The sequence below is a fragment of the Muscardinus avellanarius genome (assembly GCF_963383645.1).
Source record: "Muscardinus avellanarius genome assembly, chromosome: X".
NCBI classification, from domain to species: domain Eukaryota; kingdom Metazoa; phylum Chordata; class Mammalia; order Rodentia; family Gliridae; genus Muscardinus; species Muscardinus avellanarius.
In genome coordinates this window covers 55,348,427-55,370,534 of record NC_137792.1, presented here as the reverse complement: position 1 = coordinate 55,370,534, position 22,108 = coordinate 55,348,427, and positions in this window count along the sequence as shown.

Here is a 22,108-nt window from a genome sequence, read left to right as displayed (position 1 = left end):
TGGGGATCGGGTGGGGGCTGACTGGGTGATGTGTGCATGTATGTCTACAAAAGTTTGTATCCCACTATGATGTATGAATACAGTGCACCAATAAAATAAAAATTAAAAATTAAAAAATTAAAAAAAAGAAAGAAAAAGAAAAAATAATAATTAGCAAGATGTGTTTCTCCCTCCCATCTGACACTGAATGCCCTGGGGAGGGAATGGCCTTTATCAAATATCTTGGCCTAAAAATATGGAACACTTAACGAATTTGCATGTCATCCATGCGCAGGGGCCATGCTCATCTTCTCTGTATCATTTCAATTTTAGTATATGTGCTGCCGAAGCGAGCACTGTATTGCATTTTAATGTTCACAAATTTATCTTTGCTTCAAGAGGCAATAAGGCAATCAGGACAGAAGGACCTGACCAGTTGACATTAGCCAGCTTCTGTCGTTGAACACATCAGCCTTCCATGTGGAGTAGCCATGATAGAAGAAATGGATACTATGTATTCATTCAATCGCATGAGATCACACTCACCAAGAAATATTTTGGCTACCGCTGCTGCCAAATGTTTAAAATGCCAGCAACAAAGTTCCATGTTGAATCCCCAGTAGGACAGAAACCAATCCTAAGGAGACAAACCAGCCATGTTGACTATATCAGGCCACTTCCATCCTGGAGGGGGCAGATATTCTTCTTTGCAAGAATTTGTGCACATTTCATGTATGGCCTTGGCTTTCCTGTTTGTCGTGTTTTGTATGTCACCATTGACTAAGGATTAAAGAATACTGGATTCACTGATGAGGGACATTGCATATGACCACCGGAAACTCAGGGTCCCAGTTTTAGCAAAGGAGTTATACAGTGTACCACCCTGAAGCTGCTAGTTTCTTGGGGCAATGCATTGATTTTGTTGTAATGCAAATAAGGTTCAAATTTGAAGGCGATCACCTGTGAGGATTGGAAGTTATTCTCCAGAGTACTGAACACACTCTAACACTATTATCCTTCTCTACCACCAATAGGTAAAAATAAATGAACCAAGGGGTGGGGTGACCCTATTTACTGTCACTCCCAGTTACCTTCCTGGGTGATTTATTCTTTGCCCCACAATTTTAGATTCTGTAGTTCTACAGAATCTAATGAAGATCCACCCCCACCCCATCTGGACACTTTGAGCTCCTGATGTTATGAGAAGAGCAAGTACAATCTTGTCATTGGTAATTGGCCCTAGACATGATAAGAAGGCAAGAATGCTTTTACAGGATAGGAAAAGAGAGGTGTATGTTTGGAAATCACCTGCCTGATTTCTATGGGATAAAGGGCTGAGAACACTTCGGGAGGAAGGAGGTGTCATTCTACCAGGTAAGTCACTGAGAACAGCAGAGGTGCTGGCCATGACTGAAAGGACTCTGGAATGGCAGGTGACAAGAGAGAGAATGCATTGTGGTGTAGAGACAGCTTCAAGAGAGAGCCTGTAATTATGTCCACTGTTCTTTCTCATGAGAGTACCTTTAGGAAGAGGTCAACTGAAATCCTTGAGGAGGTGTACTTAAAGTAGGTGACCTTTCTATATGGTAGTGGTGGATTGAAGCGATACACGAGATAGACTATAGTGGATGGTGTAATGCCACAAGATCTCTTTTTTACAACCAGGGCACTCATGCCAAGGGTATCAATTAATGATGACTCGTAGCCAAGGTCCTCTCCAGGAATTGCCCTCAAGCGCAGTGAACTGATTCTCTGTGTCTATCTCCATTTCAGGGACTAATCAGAGTTCAACGCAGGGAATTCAAAGGCCTGATCCCTTTGCTAAAGTTGGGGTTGTTGCTCCAGGGACTTTTCACCTGATTTCCATTTTCAAAAATTACTGAAACCACTGTGCTCTGAAATGGCAGCAGAAGTGAATGGCAGAATGAAACACAAGATACATCTGGAAACTTCACTATTGGAGGCTAACTCCACAGCCAGGGGCCATCCTTGTGTACTATCAGCAACTCTAGGAACAGAGCTTTCTGGAATTTGGCTTGGGCTCAGTCAAAACCCAGCATAGCAGCTACTGAATCTTGGCAATTGTTTTCACAAATCAGGTAATCCCTGAAACCTATGGAATAACCTGAAAAGTACGAATAAGTACTACATCGTTGTGATAATGATGCCTACTCAGTCTCAATCCACATGAGCCAGCATAGTTATGGATAAGGGCTGGGTTCTAAAATCAAAACACTTCTGCCATTTGATGGCTCTGGTAAATAAATGCCTGATATCCACCCTTAGTGGCATAACACTGCATAATGACAACAGATGTCATTTTCAGCACTGAAGGGCTTCACGAGGAATAGCTTTTGCCAAGTCGCAGAAACAGTAAAAATATCTGATGGGTGCAACAGAGCCCTTTGGATTATCAAAGGATCGGGGCCAGTGTCAAGGATGAGGGTAACCATGCACGATTTACGGATCATCCACCACACCAGGCAGTGGGCTAAGTGCTTCAAGGTCATCACAGCCCAGTGGAGTAGAAAACTTAGCCCTATTTTATAAACCTTCCACAATCTGTTTCACTTAATCCTGAGGCCACACACCAGTGACTAATGAGGTCAAGAGTTGCCATTTTAATAAACACTCACTTGAAACTCTGTACCAAGCACTACATGTTTTACAGATATTACCTGGTTTAGTCCTTATAATGCCCCATGTGGCAGGGTACTCTTGCTGTCCACATTTGAAAGATGGTGGAACCAAGGTGCAGGGAGATCAGAAGCTTGCCCATGACTTCAAACGTATGAAGTGGTGGAGTCAAGACCCATTTGCAGACTGGCCGGCTGTAGAGTATCTGCTCTCAGCTGGATCTCTCAAACTTGAATCAAACTATTCTCACTCAGGAAGAAACACTTTTTAAGATATACATTTTTGTTGGACATACGACAGCTCTGGAACTATACATAATGACCTTCCCAACATGGTTGTATCCTTCTATTTGATCATGAGCTCCTCTGAGCAAGAGTTAAATGGCATGTAATGAAATCATGGTGCCCAGCATAAACCTTAGCAGTCAGTAAGATTGTGATATATTTGTAAAATATCATATTATTCAAAACTCAAATAATCTTATCAGATCCACTTTATCTCATCCCCTGTGTATGTAACAGGCTCTGGTCTGAGTAGTATGTGTTGGTACAGAAGGGAACTGCTGAACGTGCTGGACCCTGGTGATACCTTCTGTGTGGCAATGTAGAATATCATTTGCCTCCTGGCAGAGCACTCTCCACATGCCATCCTCCTCCAAGAACTGTCCTGTAAACTGGCATAGAGGCATGCGCCTTGTAGTCCCAGTACTTGGGAGGCTGAAAAAGGAAGATCACAGGTTCACGGGCAGCTTCAGCAATTTAGCAAGGCCCTCAGAACTTAGTGAGACCCTGTTTCAAAATTTAAAAACTGAACTAAAATATGGCTGTGGACGTAGCTCAGAGGCAGAATATCCCTGGGCTCAATCCCCAGCACCACACACACATACACACACACACACACACACACACACACACACACACGACTGGGCATTATATGGGGGATCGGCTAAATAACAACTCATCATCATAGCAATTTGTCACTCATTCATGTGATTATTATTTAATAACCATTATGAGACACACTAGAAGGCTATGTCATCTCTTGCAAGTTCTACGAGGGCCATAATTTGCCCAGAAGGGGATTCGTTTTTACATTTGTTGTGCTGTGGATCAAACCCAGGGCCTCGTGCATGCTAGGCAAGCACTCTACCACTGAGCTACATCCTCAGTCCCAGGGTGAAGATTCTTTTTTGTACTGTTTTGGCATTCTAACTCTGAGTGATACTCCCAGCCCTTTTTAATTTTTTTATTTTGAAACAGGGTCTCTTGTTAAGTCACCTAGGCTGGCCTTGAACTCGTGGTTCTCCTGTCTCATCTTCCCAAGTACTAGTATTACAGGCATGCACCACCATACCCATCTTAGGAGGTTCTTTATTGGGGAATTTCAAATAAAGATACTTGCATGTTAACTTCAGCACCAAGTCCTGTCTTTGTCTGTGGTTGTTAGAGAAATAGGATAGTGTTCCAAACTGAGTAGACTTAAGGCCAGGTCCAGGAGAGTATGGGCAAATGTGAGTAGAGCAACAGGAAGAGAAAGTCATCTATCACAACAGGGATTCTGGCTATTTTGGCCACTGCCTTCCATTCACACTGGTGAGGACATCGCAGTTCCCAGGATTTGATGAGTGTTCCTCCGGAGCTTTAAGTGTGCAGATACATATGTTAAGAAATTCCTGTAGCCAGCACTTCTGGGCCAGCTTCTGCCCAGGGCTCTCTCACATTTTAGGGAGCAAACATATATTTCTTAATTTCCTAGGTTTGAGAACAGAGGTCTGTGGTCTATGTGGTCATGGCTTGAGGATTAACCCTTGGTTCCTGCAGCACCCCCTATAGAAATGGCTGTGACAAATAATGAGTCTGCTTCTATTACAGTTGCAAATACTCATCTCATGAACTTTTCTAATGACAAGTGGACTACAGTATTATCCTGTCAACAAGGAGAAGAGAAGACAGTTGTAGATGAAGACTTATAATGTCTCTTAGAAATGACTACAACATAGATACTCAACAAAAAGCAACTAGTCTTTAAATAAAATTTATTTTGTATATTGAAGGCATACAACAGTGATGTTGTGGGAGATATATAAATGGTATAATGGAGGACTGCAGGTTTGTGGCCAGCCTCAGCAACTTAATGAGACCTTCTTTCAAAAAATTAAATAGGGCCAGGCGTGGTGGTGCACACTTGTAATCCCAGCACTTGGGAGGCTGAGACAGGAGGATCACACAGGTTTGAAGCCAGCCTCAGCTACTTAGTAGGCTCTCAGCAATTTAGTATGACCCTGTTTCCAAATAAAGTATAAATGGGTCTGGGAGTATAACCCGGAGATAGAAAAGCCCCTGGGTTCCACACCCAGTATATATATTAAACAAATAAAACAGGATTGCAGGTGTAGCTTGTGTGTAGAACCCTCTGGGCTCAATCCCTAGTAACACACACACACACACACACACACACACACACACACATCTGCTCATTTAGCAGAAATCCTAAATACGGTATACTTTTATTAATTATAACTTAGCTTATATTATGCATTAGATATCCATACTTACTCATCCTACATATATGCTGTGTTATATACTCTAACCTACATCTTTCCATTTCCTACATCACCTTCATCCCTGGTAACCAACTACTTCCTTCTCTACACACATTTGGATTTTTTTTTTTAGATTCCACATGTAAGTGTGATTATGAGATATTTTTCTTCCTATGAGTGACTTGACTTATAATAATGTCCTCCAGATTCATCTATACTGTAGAAAATGGAAAAACATTACCACATACACATATAAACCCCACACACATACACATTTGCAGCACAACATTTCAGTCGATGATGATCACATATATGATACTGGTCCCAGGAAATTATAATGAGGCTGAGAAATTTCGATCACCTTGTATTTTTACTGCACTTTTCTATTTAGTTATATTTTAAATATTATTGGTGCGATAAAACTGTACACCATAGTGAGACTGAACATGATAAACTCATATACACATATAACATCTAATGGTTTGTTATGATAAAACATTTTTTTATTTTTCATTTATGAGAAGGATTTCTGAGAAGGCCAGATATGCCGGGAAATTTTCCAATTATTTCAAACGTAAGATCATGTCTGGTTTTCAAGTTGTTTTTTAAAATAACATCAGAAATAAGATGATGTTCTTCACTCAAAGGACATTCCTGGACATCTCTGTGCAATAACCACTAATTTCAGGAGACTATTTTCTCCTTTCTTTTGCTTCATGGTCATCATCTTAATTTGTGATGACCAAACTTGCCTGAACACCTACACAAGTGCCATTAGGCATACTGCAAACCAGAATTTTCCTGCAGAGAGGGATACAGACAAGTAACAGTGGAGAGATGATTATTTTTTCTCTTCCTAAAAATCTAAAATCAGAATTAGCAAGCAAAACAAGGAATCACTTTTTCACCTCCTCAAAGGACTCCAGATTGTGTAGAAATTCACACCTACACAGCCTTGATAGATGTTTTCTCTACAGTGGTTTCCATGGTCTTTCTTCATCTATAGCTTATGAGGAGGACACTTAGCTTTCTGACCACCTATGTAAGCTCGTTCATCTGTGTATGTGTTAAATGGACAATTTCTAGTAAAGCCTTTCATTAAAATCCTTACAAAACTATCCTCATTGACATAGCAACAAGTAGATTATATACCAAAACAGATTTCTTATTACCTACCCATTTGGAAAAGTTTAACTGTATTTTGGTACTCGGGCATCTTGCCAAGTATTTAAACATCACTGTTCATAGATAACTTTTATATGGGGAAGGGCTGTGGCTATAAAAGGGGTCTCAGGATGAGCAATGTAGTAGCCAGGGGATTTCTTCATAAAGTATGAATGCTCTGTGTCAGGGAGATGGCAGGAGAATCTGGATGTTCCACTGGGAGTGGGGTATTCATTGGATATTCATTTTCACCTTATTTTAGGTCAACTTGTACTACCTCAGACCCATGGTCTTTGTGTCATCTGAGAAGAGACATTATACAGTACTGAACAGAAAAATAAGAGACAGAGGTCTGCCTTAAACTTGGAGGAACAGGAACAGCATGGCCTCTAAATGAACTCGCACCAGGGGTCTAGTCCTGACCTTGACATTTACAAACCAGTGACCCTGGCAAATTCCCAGGCCCTCAAAGATTCAAGTTCTTCATCTTTAAAATGAGTTTGAAGCTGGGTGTGGTAGAATACACTTGCAGTCCTGGTACTTGGGAAGCTGACTGAGATAGGAGGATCACATGTCTGAGGACATCCTCAGAAACTTAGTGAGGCCCTTCAAAACTCAGTGAGACCCTGTTTCCAAATAAAAGAATAAAATAGGGCTGTGGGTGTACCTCAGAGTTAGAAAACCCCTGGGATACATCCCCAGTACCACAAAAATAAAATGAAATGTGTTTGAAAGGCATTTTTGCTTCTAGGACTGGTAGAATAGAGTAAATGCATTAAAACACCTGGAGCACTGGCTGGCATATAGTGGATATTCAGAGATTGGCAGTTATTTCTAGTTATTACCTTGATTCCCAAATGCTGCCATGTTCTCCTTTGAGATGTTTTTCCCGGTTCCCAGGCCATCTTGTGGAAGTTGAAACTTCAATAGAAAACTGATCATAAAATCGGTCAAAAATGTTGCTGTTAATGCTCCTGGAATCTCACATAGGGCAAGAGAAACTTCTGGATATGGCCCTGATTCATCCTTGACTGTGCTAGAGGCCATGGCTCCATCTATACTTGGGTGCCTTCTTCCTCATCTCTTCCTACAAGAAAGAGTTGCATCTAGGATCATTCCCAAGGGACACGGCTGAATATTAGGCCCGTGGATGCCACAGAAACTCATAGTGAGCAGGATTTCTGCAAGGTACCTGCCAGTACTCCAGTCACTATTCCTGCACCAGATCTTCAGTGATGAGCTTCCTGGAGTCCTCGTAGATGTTGTGCTCCAACGAGCACACACAACCAAACACTCAGCACTTTTCAGACAACCTCTTCACTGGCATGAGCATCCTCCAGAAACATGATGCACAAGACAATTATATGGGGCCCACCTTGGACATGCTCTGCTCCTCGCTCTGCATAGGTCAAGCCCAAAACATTGGCAATGACTTAGGAGTGACCTGGGCATACCACTTCCTTAACGTTAATACCACACACCCGCTATGTGCACTCAGGGACTTCTTCCCTGAAGATCACAGGGAAGTGGTCCTGGTCATTTTTCATGATGCTATTCAGTGTTTCTGCCTGGGTGACTGGCTCCTTCATTTGGTATTGAGGAGCAGGAAATGCACCAAGTTAACAATTTAACATCCAGTGCATCAAGTAGCAAAACTTAAGGTCCTGCATGTCCTTCTAGGACAACGGCCCTTCCTTTTCTTGTCTGCAGGATCCTTCACTCATTTGGATCCAAGGAGTGGAAGCTAGGACAGTGAGGGGATAGGAGGTTCACCAAGGACTCTGTGTTAAGATTGTTGTCACAGCAGCAGGCACCTTTCTCATAGTGGCTGGCCTCAGAAAAATGAAGGTAGCAGTGGAAGAAGAGATGGTCCATATGACCTGCTCTTCCTCAGTCCTGAGAACCTAGTCACCTACCATACCTGATGCCTTCTTTGGGCCTTAGTGCCAACTGCAGGCTTAGAGTACTAGAGATTCTGAATATGAGGCAACATGGCTATCCTTGTGGATAGCAGGAAAGAGGGTAGGCAGGAGCTGACAGGCCTGAGGGAGAGTTGGGTCCTGTAAGCTGACAACTGGCTCTGTTGAGACTCTCACCTAGGACTGCTATGGATCTTATCCTTGAGTGGTGCTCTAAGGATACACAGGTTCCTGTCCTCCTGGAGGAACTGTCCCTTGAAAACCTGCAGAGAAAGAGAGAAGGCTTCTCACGATGTAGTCAACATGCAGAACACAAGGTCCCAGGCTGAACACAATTCTTCTGGTATCTGACACGGTGAGATCACCCAGGCTACCTATAGTACACAACCCCTCACCTACCCACCAAGCCTTAGAGGAAGAATAGGCTTGCCTCTGTGAGATCCACACAGTTCTGGCATGGATGATAATGTTATACTCACTCTGTACCACAACATTCCACTGGCAGGACCTGCACCCTGGCAGGATCTGGAAGCCTGCCTAGGCTAGACTGTTAGAGACTCTCTGAAAAAGGAATACCCCCCTGACACAGCATGTAAGGAACTGAGGGGGGCCTCATCTCTGAGCAAGGCTGACAGAAAGAGGTGGACAAATCTGTAGAGTCCATGTGTCTTGGGATGGGAAAACTACTCTGTCCTGACCTTGGTGAAAGAGGAGGAATACACATAAAGTCTTCAAGTCCAAGGGTTCCCTGAGGATTAAGGTTTACTTCAGAACACTTCTCCTTGGGTGCCAGTATTGTAATTTATGCAAACCTAGACTATTTGCAGGCCCTTTTATTTGGTTTAGAATACTTCAGTCCACACTCAGCTCTCAGCATGCCTGTTGGACATGACCCAGGCTCTGTCGGCAATTATGGTTTGGACATGGGATGTCCCGGAGAAAAGCTCATGTGTTGGGCAATACAGCCAGTAGGGGACGGCTGGAGGAGGTAGAAGTAGGGGACGGCTGGAGGAGGTAGAACATTGGAGGTGAGGCCTTGGGGATTCTTTCTTCCCCCCACCCCTTCCTTGCTGTCTGCTTTTGCTGGTGCCATGAGGTGAGAGTAGTTTCTCTTCCTCTACCATGCCTTGAAGTGCTGCCACTGCCGCTGCTATTCTTGCTCCAAGATCTCTGACCATGGACTGAAACCTTAGAATCTTCTGAAGCCGTGAACCCAAATAAACCTTTCTTCTACAACATCGTGCATTTCAGAGATTTTGGTCACAATGACAAACAAGCTGACTAAAATACTCCTCCGGCAACTTTATACCCAGGCCTCACTTAAAACCAGAATCTTCCAGAGTACTTGAGGCAGGACACTGAGGATGGTTTAGAGACACTAATGTTAGTGTGTGGTTTCCTCATTTCACCCTCAGCTCTCACGATGACTACTGCAGAGGGTCCGGGCCACCACATTCCACAGACCTTACCTCTAGACCCATTTAACTCCCAGGGGGGCCTAACGCAGAATTACTTGGTGTGGAAATTTTTGCCCGGGGACATAAATGTGATAAAGAAACACACGTGGACTTTTTGGGAACATTTAGCTACAATAAGACCTTCTACACAAGAACTGTGTCCTCTCCATTCCAAAAACATCACAAGGGAATTGCCCTCTGTTCTCACCTCATATATAGCCCAAGGTGTTAGCACCTGCCTTGTCCACTTCTTCCCATAGCCCAAGACCTGCTCACTTTTGAGTCCTAATTTACACAGACCTTCTCCTAAAGGGAGAGCTACTTGGCTATCTCAACACACTCAAAGTACTCACAGACTGATTCTTGTCAATGCATATTTGAAATCAACACGAATCTCAGTGTCGGGAGGGGTGAGATACCCAAGAGAAAGTCACCCTCCAACACACATGAGAGGATACAACTGTGGTTCTTGTGGATCCATGTTCTCTAGCTATTAAGGATTATGTTATCCCCAATATTCACTCTGTACTGGGAGGTTGAGATTTACAGGAGAAAGCCCGCCAGCCTCTCCCCCAAAGGCTGAAGAAACATGAGCCCTGAGCCCACAGGTGATATCAATTGTCCTCTCACAGGGTCAGCACTTTGATAGAGGAAACTACAAGGAGGGTTGAAAGAACCCCTCTACCATCATGTGCCTCAGACCGCAGACCTCTAACCCTTAATCTTGACCGCATGTGTGGGCTCAGCGTCCATGATGTCATGATGCTTTCAGACAAGGTGACGAAGCATTCTCTCAGGATTTCAGCTTTACCTGTTAGCACATGCACTTGGAGGCTGCGACATAAAATGGACGCCACTGGCCTTGTTCCTGAAGGAGGCTGCTAGAATTTTCAGTTAAACAGCCACCATCTGTAAGTTACCTACTGATGTCTTTTTTTCTTAGGCTAAATCTCCCCCCCAACCTTAGGCTAATTCTTAAGACTGAGGATGATATTTCCTATTGGCTTTTATTGGAATGATATTTCCTAGTGGCCTTTCTTTGCTGTACTATCTCCATGTTAGTCCAGACACATACAGGAGGCAGATTTGGTCTATGATGAGGAAAGCATGACTTAGCTCATGGTTCTGGAGGTCATAGCCCAAGACCAGGCAGCCTCACTTCTTAGGGCCTGCGATGAGGGTAACACCTGAAGTCAGCCAGGCGTGGTCCAGCAGAGCAATTACATCTCAAGCCCAAAAGCAGAATGAGAGCCATGATGGGCTAGGGGCTCACAGTCCCTATCTGGGCCATAAGTCCAGCCACCTGAGGACCACCCACAAGGCCATGACCAGAAAATAGTACCACCCTGAAGTGAGGCCTTTAACAAACACACCTTCTGGGGACACTCAACATCCAAACTCTCTCATTAGTTAGGTACTCTACTGAGGACTCTTGAAGGGACCAGGCCCTTGGGTGGGAGGGAAAATGTAATGGAGTTAAGGACTGGGGAAACCACAGTCCTGGTCTCGGCAAGGAGCCCTAATGATGTGATTAGACACAATTAAGGTAGGGTAGTTTCTTCAGCATCTTCAACTAACTACCTACTCTCTTGTAAGTTCTTCAGAGTCCAAAGCGACATTGACTAGCTCAGCCCTGTGTCACATGGTCAACTCTGGGAACTTTATCTGTCTCCATGACATGTGAGCCCCTTTGAGATAAGTGACTGGTTTTCTCTTTAGTGCTCCATAGGCCTTTGAGGACGACTCTTTCGCATGAATGCCTGCTGAAAGGAGACACCGGAGTGGGGCAAGGAGCACAGCTCCCCTTATGCAAGGACAAGTAATCTTGGAGGAAGAAGAGACCAGTCCTGAATTGCCACCGCCTCATCTTCCTCAGCTTCTGCGCGCGTGATCCTGCCGCACATGACGTGGCAAATGCTTAAAGAAAGCAAGCCCTGAGGGCGGCGTTGTCTCTGGCCAGAGTACTCCTTGCTCTTAGATATTCTTTTATAAGCTATTATTCTTTTGGTAATGATTCTATGCTAATGGCTCCAGTGATGTAAAACAGGATCCCAAAATTCAGGACTGTAGGAGAAACTGAGTCCGTGGAAGATAAATTTTCTAGTAATATGTCTGGGCCTTTAAACACCCTCTGCCTTGCTTCAAACTATAATAAAACATAGTCAGAGTTTAGGAGCTGTGTAAACAAATAGGCAGGAGAGGGGCTGCAGAGTTCCTTTCGGTGGCCTTTCCGCAGGCAGGTCCTTTGATCTACAGATTGGCTAGCCCATATCTCAGCACCATCTCTGCCACAGATCTGGCCCAGAGGGGGAGGCTGCAGATTTGCCCTGCCTCCAAACACAGGCTCCTACCTTTTGTTTCATCCCCCTCAAGAGGTGTGAAATTGTTTCTCTGGGATCTGGACCATTTGCTTCTCGTTTAGAAATGTAAAGAAGCCTTTTCCTAGCTCCAGCCTTTTTCCTTTCCCTTAGCTATGTAAAGGAACCCCTTCCCTGGCTTTGGCCTAACAAAAGCCTACCCTTTGTGACTCAGCAGCAAAATAGTAGGGGCTAGAGAAGTACTTCTAACAAATGTAGAAATCCCAAAGTCTGCAATAAAAAAATTGGCTTCAAGGTTATTTATCAGAGAACAATTATAGAAATCAAATCGCCTGTGTCATGATGCTTTTGTCCCTGTCTGCTAACTGTACTGTGAGTATTGCCCCATAGGAGATGGTGTTGCAGACAGGACCGGACAGACTTTCACCGCAGTCCTTTGGATCATCATAGATGCACACAACATGGACCCATCGGATTACACCATGCCAACTACATGCATGATTGTTACCCTAAAGCTGGGGCCCCTAACTTTGTCCCCGCCCAGCTTGCTAGACAGAGGAGGGCATGGACAAAGCCTAAAGAATGGAAGGCTCTGAAAGGTTTAACAGGGATCCTAAAGGGCTGAACTTCTCCAAAAAGACTTTGGGTGTGACTGTGACTCCCACCTTTCCAGACTCTGCCCCCTAGGGCTCACCTGTGAGGCCAGAAATCTGATCTCAATCACAAAGCCAAGGGGGCTGACTTTAATCACAAGGTTCCAGACAAATCTTAACCTGTGATGCCACAGGTCCTCCTTTTGTCTTGTTTATCTTGTTTAAACTTAATGCCTCACTATTGTTCTTTGGTGTTTACACTTTGCCACTGGGGATCAGGGTATAAATCTTGGTTATGAAAAATAAAACTCTGTCAGTTGCACGAAAGGCAATTGTCCGTGTCAGTCATTTTCAGATTTCTCTCTTCCAAGTCCTGGGATAAACCCCCACGTTTAGCGCCGAACAAGGACTTGAAGGAGTTTTACTTGGTGAGAGAGGGAAATCGCTGCAGAGAAGCCTCTGCAGAAGACAGCCAAAGCCTTTTGCCCATCTTCTAGGAACTAAGTCCCACCGACCGAGCTGGTCCGTTGCACTGAATATTGCAGCTTCTGGCTTGACAAAAAACTGCGCCATCTTGAGAGTATTGGGCCCCATGGCCTGTGAAAGGTCAAAATTTCCTGTGTGTTCTGATGACAACTCTGAGGTCATGCTTTCTTGCCCCCCTCTGGGTTAGTTGGACTTTCCTTCAGGTGTGGAAGTGATTTATACTTTGCAATATCTATTTACTAGTGAGTCCTCAACATCTCCAAGGTTGAAGTGTCCTCACTCGTTCCATAGTCCTGAGGGATCTTTCTCAGCTGAGACTCTGGACCGGTTTTTTGTAAAGGCACCTAATCCTCATGTTGTCCAGGGTTACAACATTCATTTCCTCTGCCACCCCTGTACTCACAGCACTTGTGACTCACTCAGGCAACTGCCATGCAGACACTCCCTCGTCTGCCCCTTCTCTCAGCATCTGCTCTGAGCCAGGCCCCAGGCTTGGCACCCCTTGGCCCTAGTGCTTTCAACTGAGCTCACCAGGACATGGGACCTGCCCACACTGTCCCCTTATCCTGGAGTGCACCTCTGTTAATAGAGACTCCTCAGCTTTGTGAGGGCCTTGTGCTCCAGGTCCGGGTCAACTGGGAGGCTCCTTCCTCACAGCTGTTCTTACAAAGCTCTCCACACCCAGTGAGATAGACTCCTCATGGGTTCCTGGAAGTTTGGAGTATGGGTTCCTGTCTGCATTAGGAGGTCCTTGAGGACAGACTCTAGACCACACTGCAAAGGTGGCCACCAGCATGTACACTTGAGAATGAAGACAGTTCTGTGGCCCCAGGTTTGGGTGAGGATTGGCGGATCCTGCGATGGTCTCTGCACGACACCATTGATGAGAAGAGCTCTTATTGCTAGCGTCTGCACCCCAGGCCTTGTGTTGAATGCTCTGTTAGTGGGTGCCATTTACTGTGCACATCCCTGTAAAGGCCAAATGGGGTCTAAGCCACAGGCCCAGGTTGCTCGATGAGGACTCAGGAGAGCCAAATTTGGCCTGCAAAGCCAGGCCTTCAGGCCCAGAAACATGAGGTGTCTTCTTCCTGCCTGTGCTGAGGCCACCCAGTTTGTTGTGTGGAGTGACAAGGGCAGTCATTACCTGATCCTGTCTCATTTTGTAGTTATCCAGGGCTAGGTCACAAAAGGAAGGTCCTCCTCAAAGCCTGAGGAGTGGAAAGTTAAAATGATAACACAGGAACTTTTAAGATCTGGTTGGCTCCTGTATGTGATTCTGTAAAAGGGAATGAGTATTTACTTGAGCTGAGCAGAGGAGATTGGCTTTGTAGGCAGAACAGAGCCAAACTAAGCAGAAACTGAACAAAAAGCAGAGAGGCTACTTCAAAATCTTGCTTTGGAAAATTGGCCCACATCAAAGCTCAGTTTGAAGCACATGTAACTCCACTCTAGTTTGGTCTGGTTATCAGAGGCCTAGTATGGGGGCGGGGCAGAACCTCAGAAATGGACCCTTCCCCCTAAGCCTTGTTTACCAAGTACCACTGGACAAATGTGCCTTTCTAAATAACAGCACTTGCAAGTTGCTCAGAAGCTAGCTTCCCCACCCATTCCTGTGGTCAAGGACACTTGGAGGTTCCTGCCTCTCACTGTGCTTTTTTTCTACAATATCTGAGTATTTTCCCTTTAGAGATGTTTTCCTGTGAGGAACTGTATGTTAACTGCCTCTTTATCAGACTCTATCAAACTCCTTTCTCCCTCTGTGAACTAAGAATGACGTGTGTTGGCACCTTGGTAGGCTGAAGCCTTGCTGGTGTTGAGAACTCAGAATGTTTGTATGTATTTTCTTTTTTTTTTTTTTTTTGGTGGTACTGGGTTTCTTGGTAACCTTTCTCCCTCCGGGCTACACTCCCAGACCTGTTTTTATATTTTTTTATTTGGAAACAGGGTCTCTTAAGACAGCAAGGCTGGCTTTGAACCTGCGAGATCCTCCTGTCTCAACCTCCCAAGTGCAGGGATTACAAGCATGCACTACCACGCCCGGCAAATGTTTGTATTTTCTTTCTTCAACATCTGGGATTTCCAGCAGCACCACTGGACTTCTTCTCCTCCTCTTTGTTATCTTTGTAGCAGTGAGGACTTAACCAGGGATGCTCTACCACTGTGCTATATCCACAGTGTTTTTATTTTCTTATTTTGAGACAGAGTCTCATTGAGTTATCCAGGCTGCCCTTGAATATCTGATCCTCCTGCTTCCTCCTCCCTAAATGGTAAGATTACATTTGAGCACTCACACTCCCAGAAACTCCCTGTTTCTTTGACTTTTGTGTTTGAGAAAACTGAGACATGGTTACTCAAATGGCAAACAGCACCAAATTCAGATTTTCACACATCCAAGGATTTCAAACATTGCTCATTCCAACAGATTGTTAGCCTTTCAGCCTTTATGACTGACAAACTCCATTAAAACTCTCCCTCATCTGGTAAGAGTGGAAAAGATAGATCCACGTGGTCAGGAGACCCACAAGGCATTCAGCCCTGCTAGGGCCACATACGTTGGTAAACTAATTAAATGAGATTTTAATAGACTAAGACCTGAATCTCAGAGACAGACAGAGAAGACACTGGCCAGAATGGCTTCACATCACTGGAGATTCGCCCCTATCTCTTAGGAAATTCTTGAAATTGAAGAGGATAATAGCTCTGAGAAGCCGGGCGTGCTGGCACATGTTTGTAATCCTAGCATTCATTCAGGAGGCTGAGTCCAAAGGACCACGGTTCATGGACAGCCTCAGCTACTTAGTGAGGCCCTCTGCAACTTAGTGAGACCCTGTTTCAAAAATAAAGAATAAAAAAATAGGACAGGGGCTGTAGCTCGGAGGCTGAATGCTCCTGAGTTCCATCCTCAGATCCACACACAGAAAAAAAGTCCCGAGATATCATACTATGTTCAACCATACCACTAACACCAGCTCCACGTGGAGACACCTCTCTGCTTTATCCATCATTGAAGGAACTACTCAGAGCTTTCATCATCTCAGCCTTAAATCACAACACCTGAGGGTCTTGCCTTGGCCACCACACAGCACCACTGAATTCCCCTCCCTCAGAAATCATGGCACTTCCCCCACACCTCAAACTGCCTGGAATCATTTGGAGCCTGGAGCCCCATCGCCACCCTTATTCTTGACATTTTCCTTATGTCTCACAGGACATCTTGCACCCACCAGACAGGTTGCTGCTATTAGTCACTAACATTCAATGACAAGATTGGGTCTGGCTTAGTCAATTATCCTACTATTTCCACTACTAACCCTCCGCCAAAGAGCATGAGTTCCAAGAATGTGGGATGGATAAATGACACGGTGAGTAGGGAGACTTATTCATTAGAATTTAATGTATTATAATCTTTCAAATAGACAAGTAAATCCAAGTCTATATATACATTTTTACGACTATAGGGAGAACAATAAGATAAGAATTAGTCTTTGACTTCTCTATTTCTTTTCTTTTCTTTTTTGTTTTGCGGTACCTGGGATGGAAGCCAGGGCATTCTACCTCCGAGATACATCCCCAGCCCTATTTTTTATTTTTATTTTGAAACAGGGTCTCACCAAGTTGCAAAGGGCCTCACTAAGTAGCTGAGGCTGCCGATGAACCGAGATCCTCCTGTCTCAGCCTCCCAAATGCTGGGATTACAAGTGTGCGCCACCACGCCATGCTTGATTTCTCTATTTCACTATGTGACCCCTCAGATACAAGGAAATATTTTCCCATTGTCATGTTTTCTTGTTCCAGCTCACAAAAAAGGATGATTTTCCAAATCTCTTGAACAAAAATACTCCGATTCCTAAAGTATATGAATTGCAATCAATGTGACTATTTAATGTACTTCCTAATCTTCCATTGCAAAGCAAATTACATTTTCAGCTGAACGGACATTTCTAAAATCCAAAGGAAACAAAGTCCAAGTTTTCATGTCCTTGGGAACTCACTGCGAGAACTTGCATGCTCTTCAGGGCTAGTGCTTCCCTTTGGGCCTGAGGATACCCCTAGCCTGCGGTGGTAGCACTGCTGAAAATGAAGCATCCAAACTTTGCTAGGAGCTGGGCGTGGTGGCGCACGCTCGTGATCTCAGGATTTGGGAGGCTGAGACCAGAGGATCGTGGTTCGTTGGCAGCCTCAGCTGTTAGTGAGGCATTCCATAACTTAGTGAGACCCTGTTTCAAATATAAAGAATAAAAAAACAGGGCAGGGGGTGTAACTGGGAGGTCGAATGTCCCTGGGTGTCATCCCCAGAACTGCAAAAGAAAAAAAAAAAAAAAAAAAAAAAAAAAAAACCTTTGCTAGGCTGTAGGCATCAGGGTGTACAGGAGTGATAGGAACACATGGACCTAAGACAGTAAGGGAATGTAAGAGCAGCTTCTGCACTCTTTGAGGCTCTCACAAACCACAATTAAAGGACCACAGAGGCTCCTGTCTTCTTGGCAGGGCTGTTGCATGAGAAGCTGAGGGAGGAAATGAGATGGCTCCTTGGGGCATAGCCATCCTGCAGATTATGAAGAACATGAGCTGAGAGCAGGGCTTCTGGGTCCTTGCACTGTGGAGATTTCCCTATTTAAGAAGGTATGTGTCCCCTGACACATTCAGGGTGTACACCTCACCAGGACTCTTCACACTGCCTGGACCTCTTCTGCTCTGTGACACAAGGACACTGCCTCAGAACAAAACCTTCACCTCCTGGTTCTTAGAGCTCTGGTAAGAGGCATAGAGGGGCCCCTCAGGCTGCAGACAGCAGGCGCAAACATGGGCCCCCCCACCCCACGCAGGAGAGATGGGCTAGATTCTGTGAGGCCCTCACTGTTCTTGGGAGGGTAGTCTCTGTGCTCACTCAGGTCCCACAGGTTTACCCAGGTGGAGCCTGGATTCTCACCCTCTGCTGGTCTGAGGTAAACTCTGAACAAATGTCCACCTACCTGCAACAGAATAACAAGCAGTGAGGTTGCCTCACATTTGGCCACACCCGCAATGAGTGACAGCAAGATGTGGCCAAATTCAGTGGGGGCCATGCGTTCTGGGTTGGGGGACCTACTCAGTCTTCACTTTGATGAAAACCAAGGTCTGAGAGTTCCTCTTTGATGACCTGAGACCATCTTTCCTAACCCAAAGACCGCTCTGCTGTGAGGAGATGCTGGGATATTTGGCAGAAGCCAGAAAGATGCGCAGAGGAAGAGATCCAGGTGTAGACACTGGCCTGGATACGAATCAGAGCAGGCAATCTTTAAGGCCCTTCAAAGCCCTGAGGCCTCCTGCCATCAAGAAGATACCAATCACCGGACATGTTGGCACATGCTTGATATCCCAGTAGTGGAGACACTGAGACAGAAGGATGGCAGGTTCGAAGCCAGCCTTAGCAATTTTGTGAGACACTCAGCATCTTAGTGAGACTCTGTTTCAAAATAAAAATAGAGCAGGGGTGTAGCTCAGAGAAGGGAAGCTCCTGGAATCAATCAGAAGAAGAAGAAGAAGAAGAAGAAGAAGAAGAAGAAGAAGAAGAAGAGGAGGAGGAGGAGGAGGAGGAGGAGGAAGAGGAGGAGGAAGAAGGAGGAGGAGGAGGAAGAAGGAGGAGGAGAAGAAGAAGGGGAAGAAGGAGGAGGAAGAGGAGTTTGTTCCTTTGCCTGCCCTCAACTTCCCCATATCCTCAAACTTCTCAAGGGAGAGAGTAGGTACTGTTCACTAGAAAAGAGGGGAGAGCAGTCCTTTCTTGATACAGTGTTTATTAAGCAGCTACTCTCAAAGCAGCTACTAAAAGCAGATCCTTCAAAGAATTCAGAAAATTTGCTGTGGCCACAAACTCTCAGAGAGCAACCACAACCCTGGGTTACAAGCACTAAGTCAGGTAGGGTGAAAAGATGCTCACAGAAAAAAAAAAAAAAAACCTAACACTCGGGGGTGAGGCAGTGAAGCTTACCTTAAAGTTGTGCTTTGGAGAACTCATTTGCCAGGACAAGAAGGGCCAGACATTCCAGGCTGTGGAAACCACAATGTTGAAACAAGTAGACATGGTGGAAGCAAGTGGTAAGAGACCAGGGCCTGTACAATCTGGCATGACCTCAACCAGTGTAAGGCCATAAGAATGGAAAGGGCTGGGACTGAGTCCTGAGGTTAGGGTCTGCACCTAAAGCTGAAAAGCTTGGCAGGTTTAAAGTAGGGGACGGATGGAGAAAGATTTACAAATCAGAGGCTGCCTTCTTGTTGTGTGGCAGAGTAGCCTGAAGGAGGCAAGGCAGGAGGCCTCCAGTCCAGACAGGAGTCTCAGGGAAGAGCACAGGCACCAGAAAGTAAAGCCCGACTTGAGTGAGTAGGAATGGGGGCGCAGGAGGAGGACCCTCTTTCCTTACAGGTATTTCAGGAGCTGGGGCCTAGAATTGGCACTAGAGTCAGTGTACAGGATTCAGTAACAGTGTTGAGAAGAAGCACAGAAGCCCTGAGGGAAGGCCAGACCCCTAACTGCAGTGGGAGAAGAAAAGCTGGGTTGTGGGTGAGGAGTTGGATGGTGTTTAGGCAACTTGGGTCTGAGGACAGCAGGACACAGAGCAGGGACTTTCCTCTTCCCTTGCCAGTTATAGGTCTTGAGAAGAGGGCTCCGCCCTGACTCTCTGGCAGTTGCAGACAGTGGGTCAAGGGAGGGTTAAGGAGGGCTGGTGGGAGGCGGAGGTGTTCATCCTTGCCTGTGAGGCCCACTCTAGGGATCTGGGACCCCAGGCAAGTGACTCCACTCTCCCTTCCTTTTCCTCTGCCCTGGGGTACTACTCCCTCTGTGGTCAGGCAAGATAGCTCAGGACCCTGGCCTTGCCATTTTGCCTACTGCATAAGGATGAGCCACACACAAGCCCTACACTCCCTCCTCCACCCCCGCCCGCCTAGCCACTCCCGACCCCAACTCTACAACCGGCACCTAGTTGTAATCTTGCCATAAGCACACCCCCAATTCTATCCTGGCACTCACTGCCCTGGCCCCAATTTCTACCTCAGCACTCGCACCCCCGCCCGCAGCGCCCGCAGGAGCGCTCACGGCCCCACCCCCTCAGCACTCAGCCCGGCCCTGATCTTCCTAAGCCAGGACGGGATGCCCTTCAATCAGACCTGCCAACAACATCAAATTAGCGCAAAGTCCCGCCCTGCCGCTCCCCAGCTCGGGCCCTCTCTCCTACCTGGTGACGCACAGCCCTGGCCTGCTCTTCTTAAGCTCCAATAGCTGCCCTGAGCCCAGCTCTCAACTCCTGCCTCAGCGCTCAGCCCCGCCCCATCACTCCCCCAGCACCACCTCCATCTTCCTCCCTAGCCCTGCCCTGCTCCAGACAATACTACCGGCCCCTCCACCATTAACGTCAGCGCTCACAGCCCCCCTCAGAACTACCTCCTCAGGACTCAGACCCCTGTGCTCCTCCCGTAGCCTCACCCCTAACCACAACTCCGCACTCAAAGCCGGCTCAGTTCCTTTCACAGGTGCGCCCCCAAATCCTGCCTCTACATCGCAGCCCCGCCCAGCTCCTCCCAAGCTCCAACTCTCCTCCTTTAGCTCCGGCCTCGGCCGGCCTCAGCACTCAGACCGCCCCACTCCTCCAACAGGTCCTCTCCGTCTTCTTCAAAGCCCACAGCCCCGCCAGCTCGCTGCCTCCTCAGTACTCAGAGCCCAGCCCAACTCCGCGCACGGCCACACCCGGAACTTTGACCACTCACAGCCCCGCCTCCACGCCTCACTCACCGCCCCGCCCTGCTCTCCCAAAGGCCACGCCCCCAAAGCGAGGGAGGACCCTCGGCCCCGCCCAGCACCACAGGCCCCGCCCCGTGCCCTGCGTCAGCGCTTAAGTCCCGCCCCCTGCCCCGGGCCGCCAAGCCACTCACAGGCTCCACCCCACGCCATGTCTCAGCCCCTTCCTGTCTGTATCATTTCCCTCAACATTCGGCTTTCTGCTCCCACTTCCGGGTTGCGGAACTTTTGCGTCACCAGCGCGCGACCACCAGGGACAGGGAGTTCAAAAGCACCACAGAATTCCCCACACAGTCGTAAGCGCGTGATTACTTAGTTGCCTGCATTCCTATCCTAAGGACACAACTGCATTGCCGTAGTGTCCTTAGGATAGGAATGCAGGCAACTACTGCATTGCCGTAGTGTCCTTAGGACTGGCTGAGCAGGCCCGCGTTGCCTGCCCACGGAGTTGTACGTAACCACGTGTGCATGCTGCCTGCGCCCCTCCTAGAAGGACCTCGGCGGCTGACCGGAGGCGCCAGGGTTAATGCCTGCGAACACCTGTCACCACCTGGCTCCTCCGCAGGCGACAGTGGCCGTGGCACAGGTGGGTCACGGGTGTGGCGCTCTCGGCGGCCCTCCTTGTCTCCTGGCCCGGACGTGGGAGCCATTCTTGGTGGCGCCAGGACCTTCGCCTGGGTTCAGGCAGACAGAGGACTGCCCCAGCCGGGGTCCTCAGGCAGGAAGACCGCCCAGTGCCAGCAGTCCAGAGGTCCTGAGCCAAGTCTGGTCTTTCCCGAACTCGTGGGCTCCGGGGTCTACTGACGGTACCTCTGGACTGGGCTTTCCCTAGATGTGGGACTCAGAACTTGTCTAGGGCCGGCCGGCGGCCGCCATTGCCTGCCCCCGCCCTTTACCAGGCTTACAACCCTAAGAATGTGTATGTGTGTGCGACCTGCTTACTGCTGCACACACACACTGGCCTCGACGTGCCCTTGGGCTGTGCACACCCTGAGAGCCCCCTTCCCCCAGGCAGTGAGGTATTCAGCTCTGTGTGCTGTGGCAGTGAGCCCACGGTGTTCTCCCGAGAAATAAACCGAAGGCGATGGGACTCAGTGCCCCACAGACAGCCAGCCCTGTGACCATATGAGGAGAGGTGGCATTTTTCTCTGCCCTCTTCTGTGTTGTTTCAGACTAAGGAATTAGTCCCCATATTGAAATGGTTTTCTACCCATCTAAGTGGTAATTCGTGTGGTCATTGAT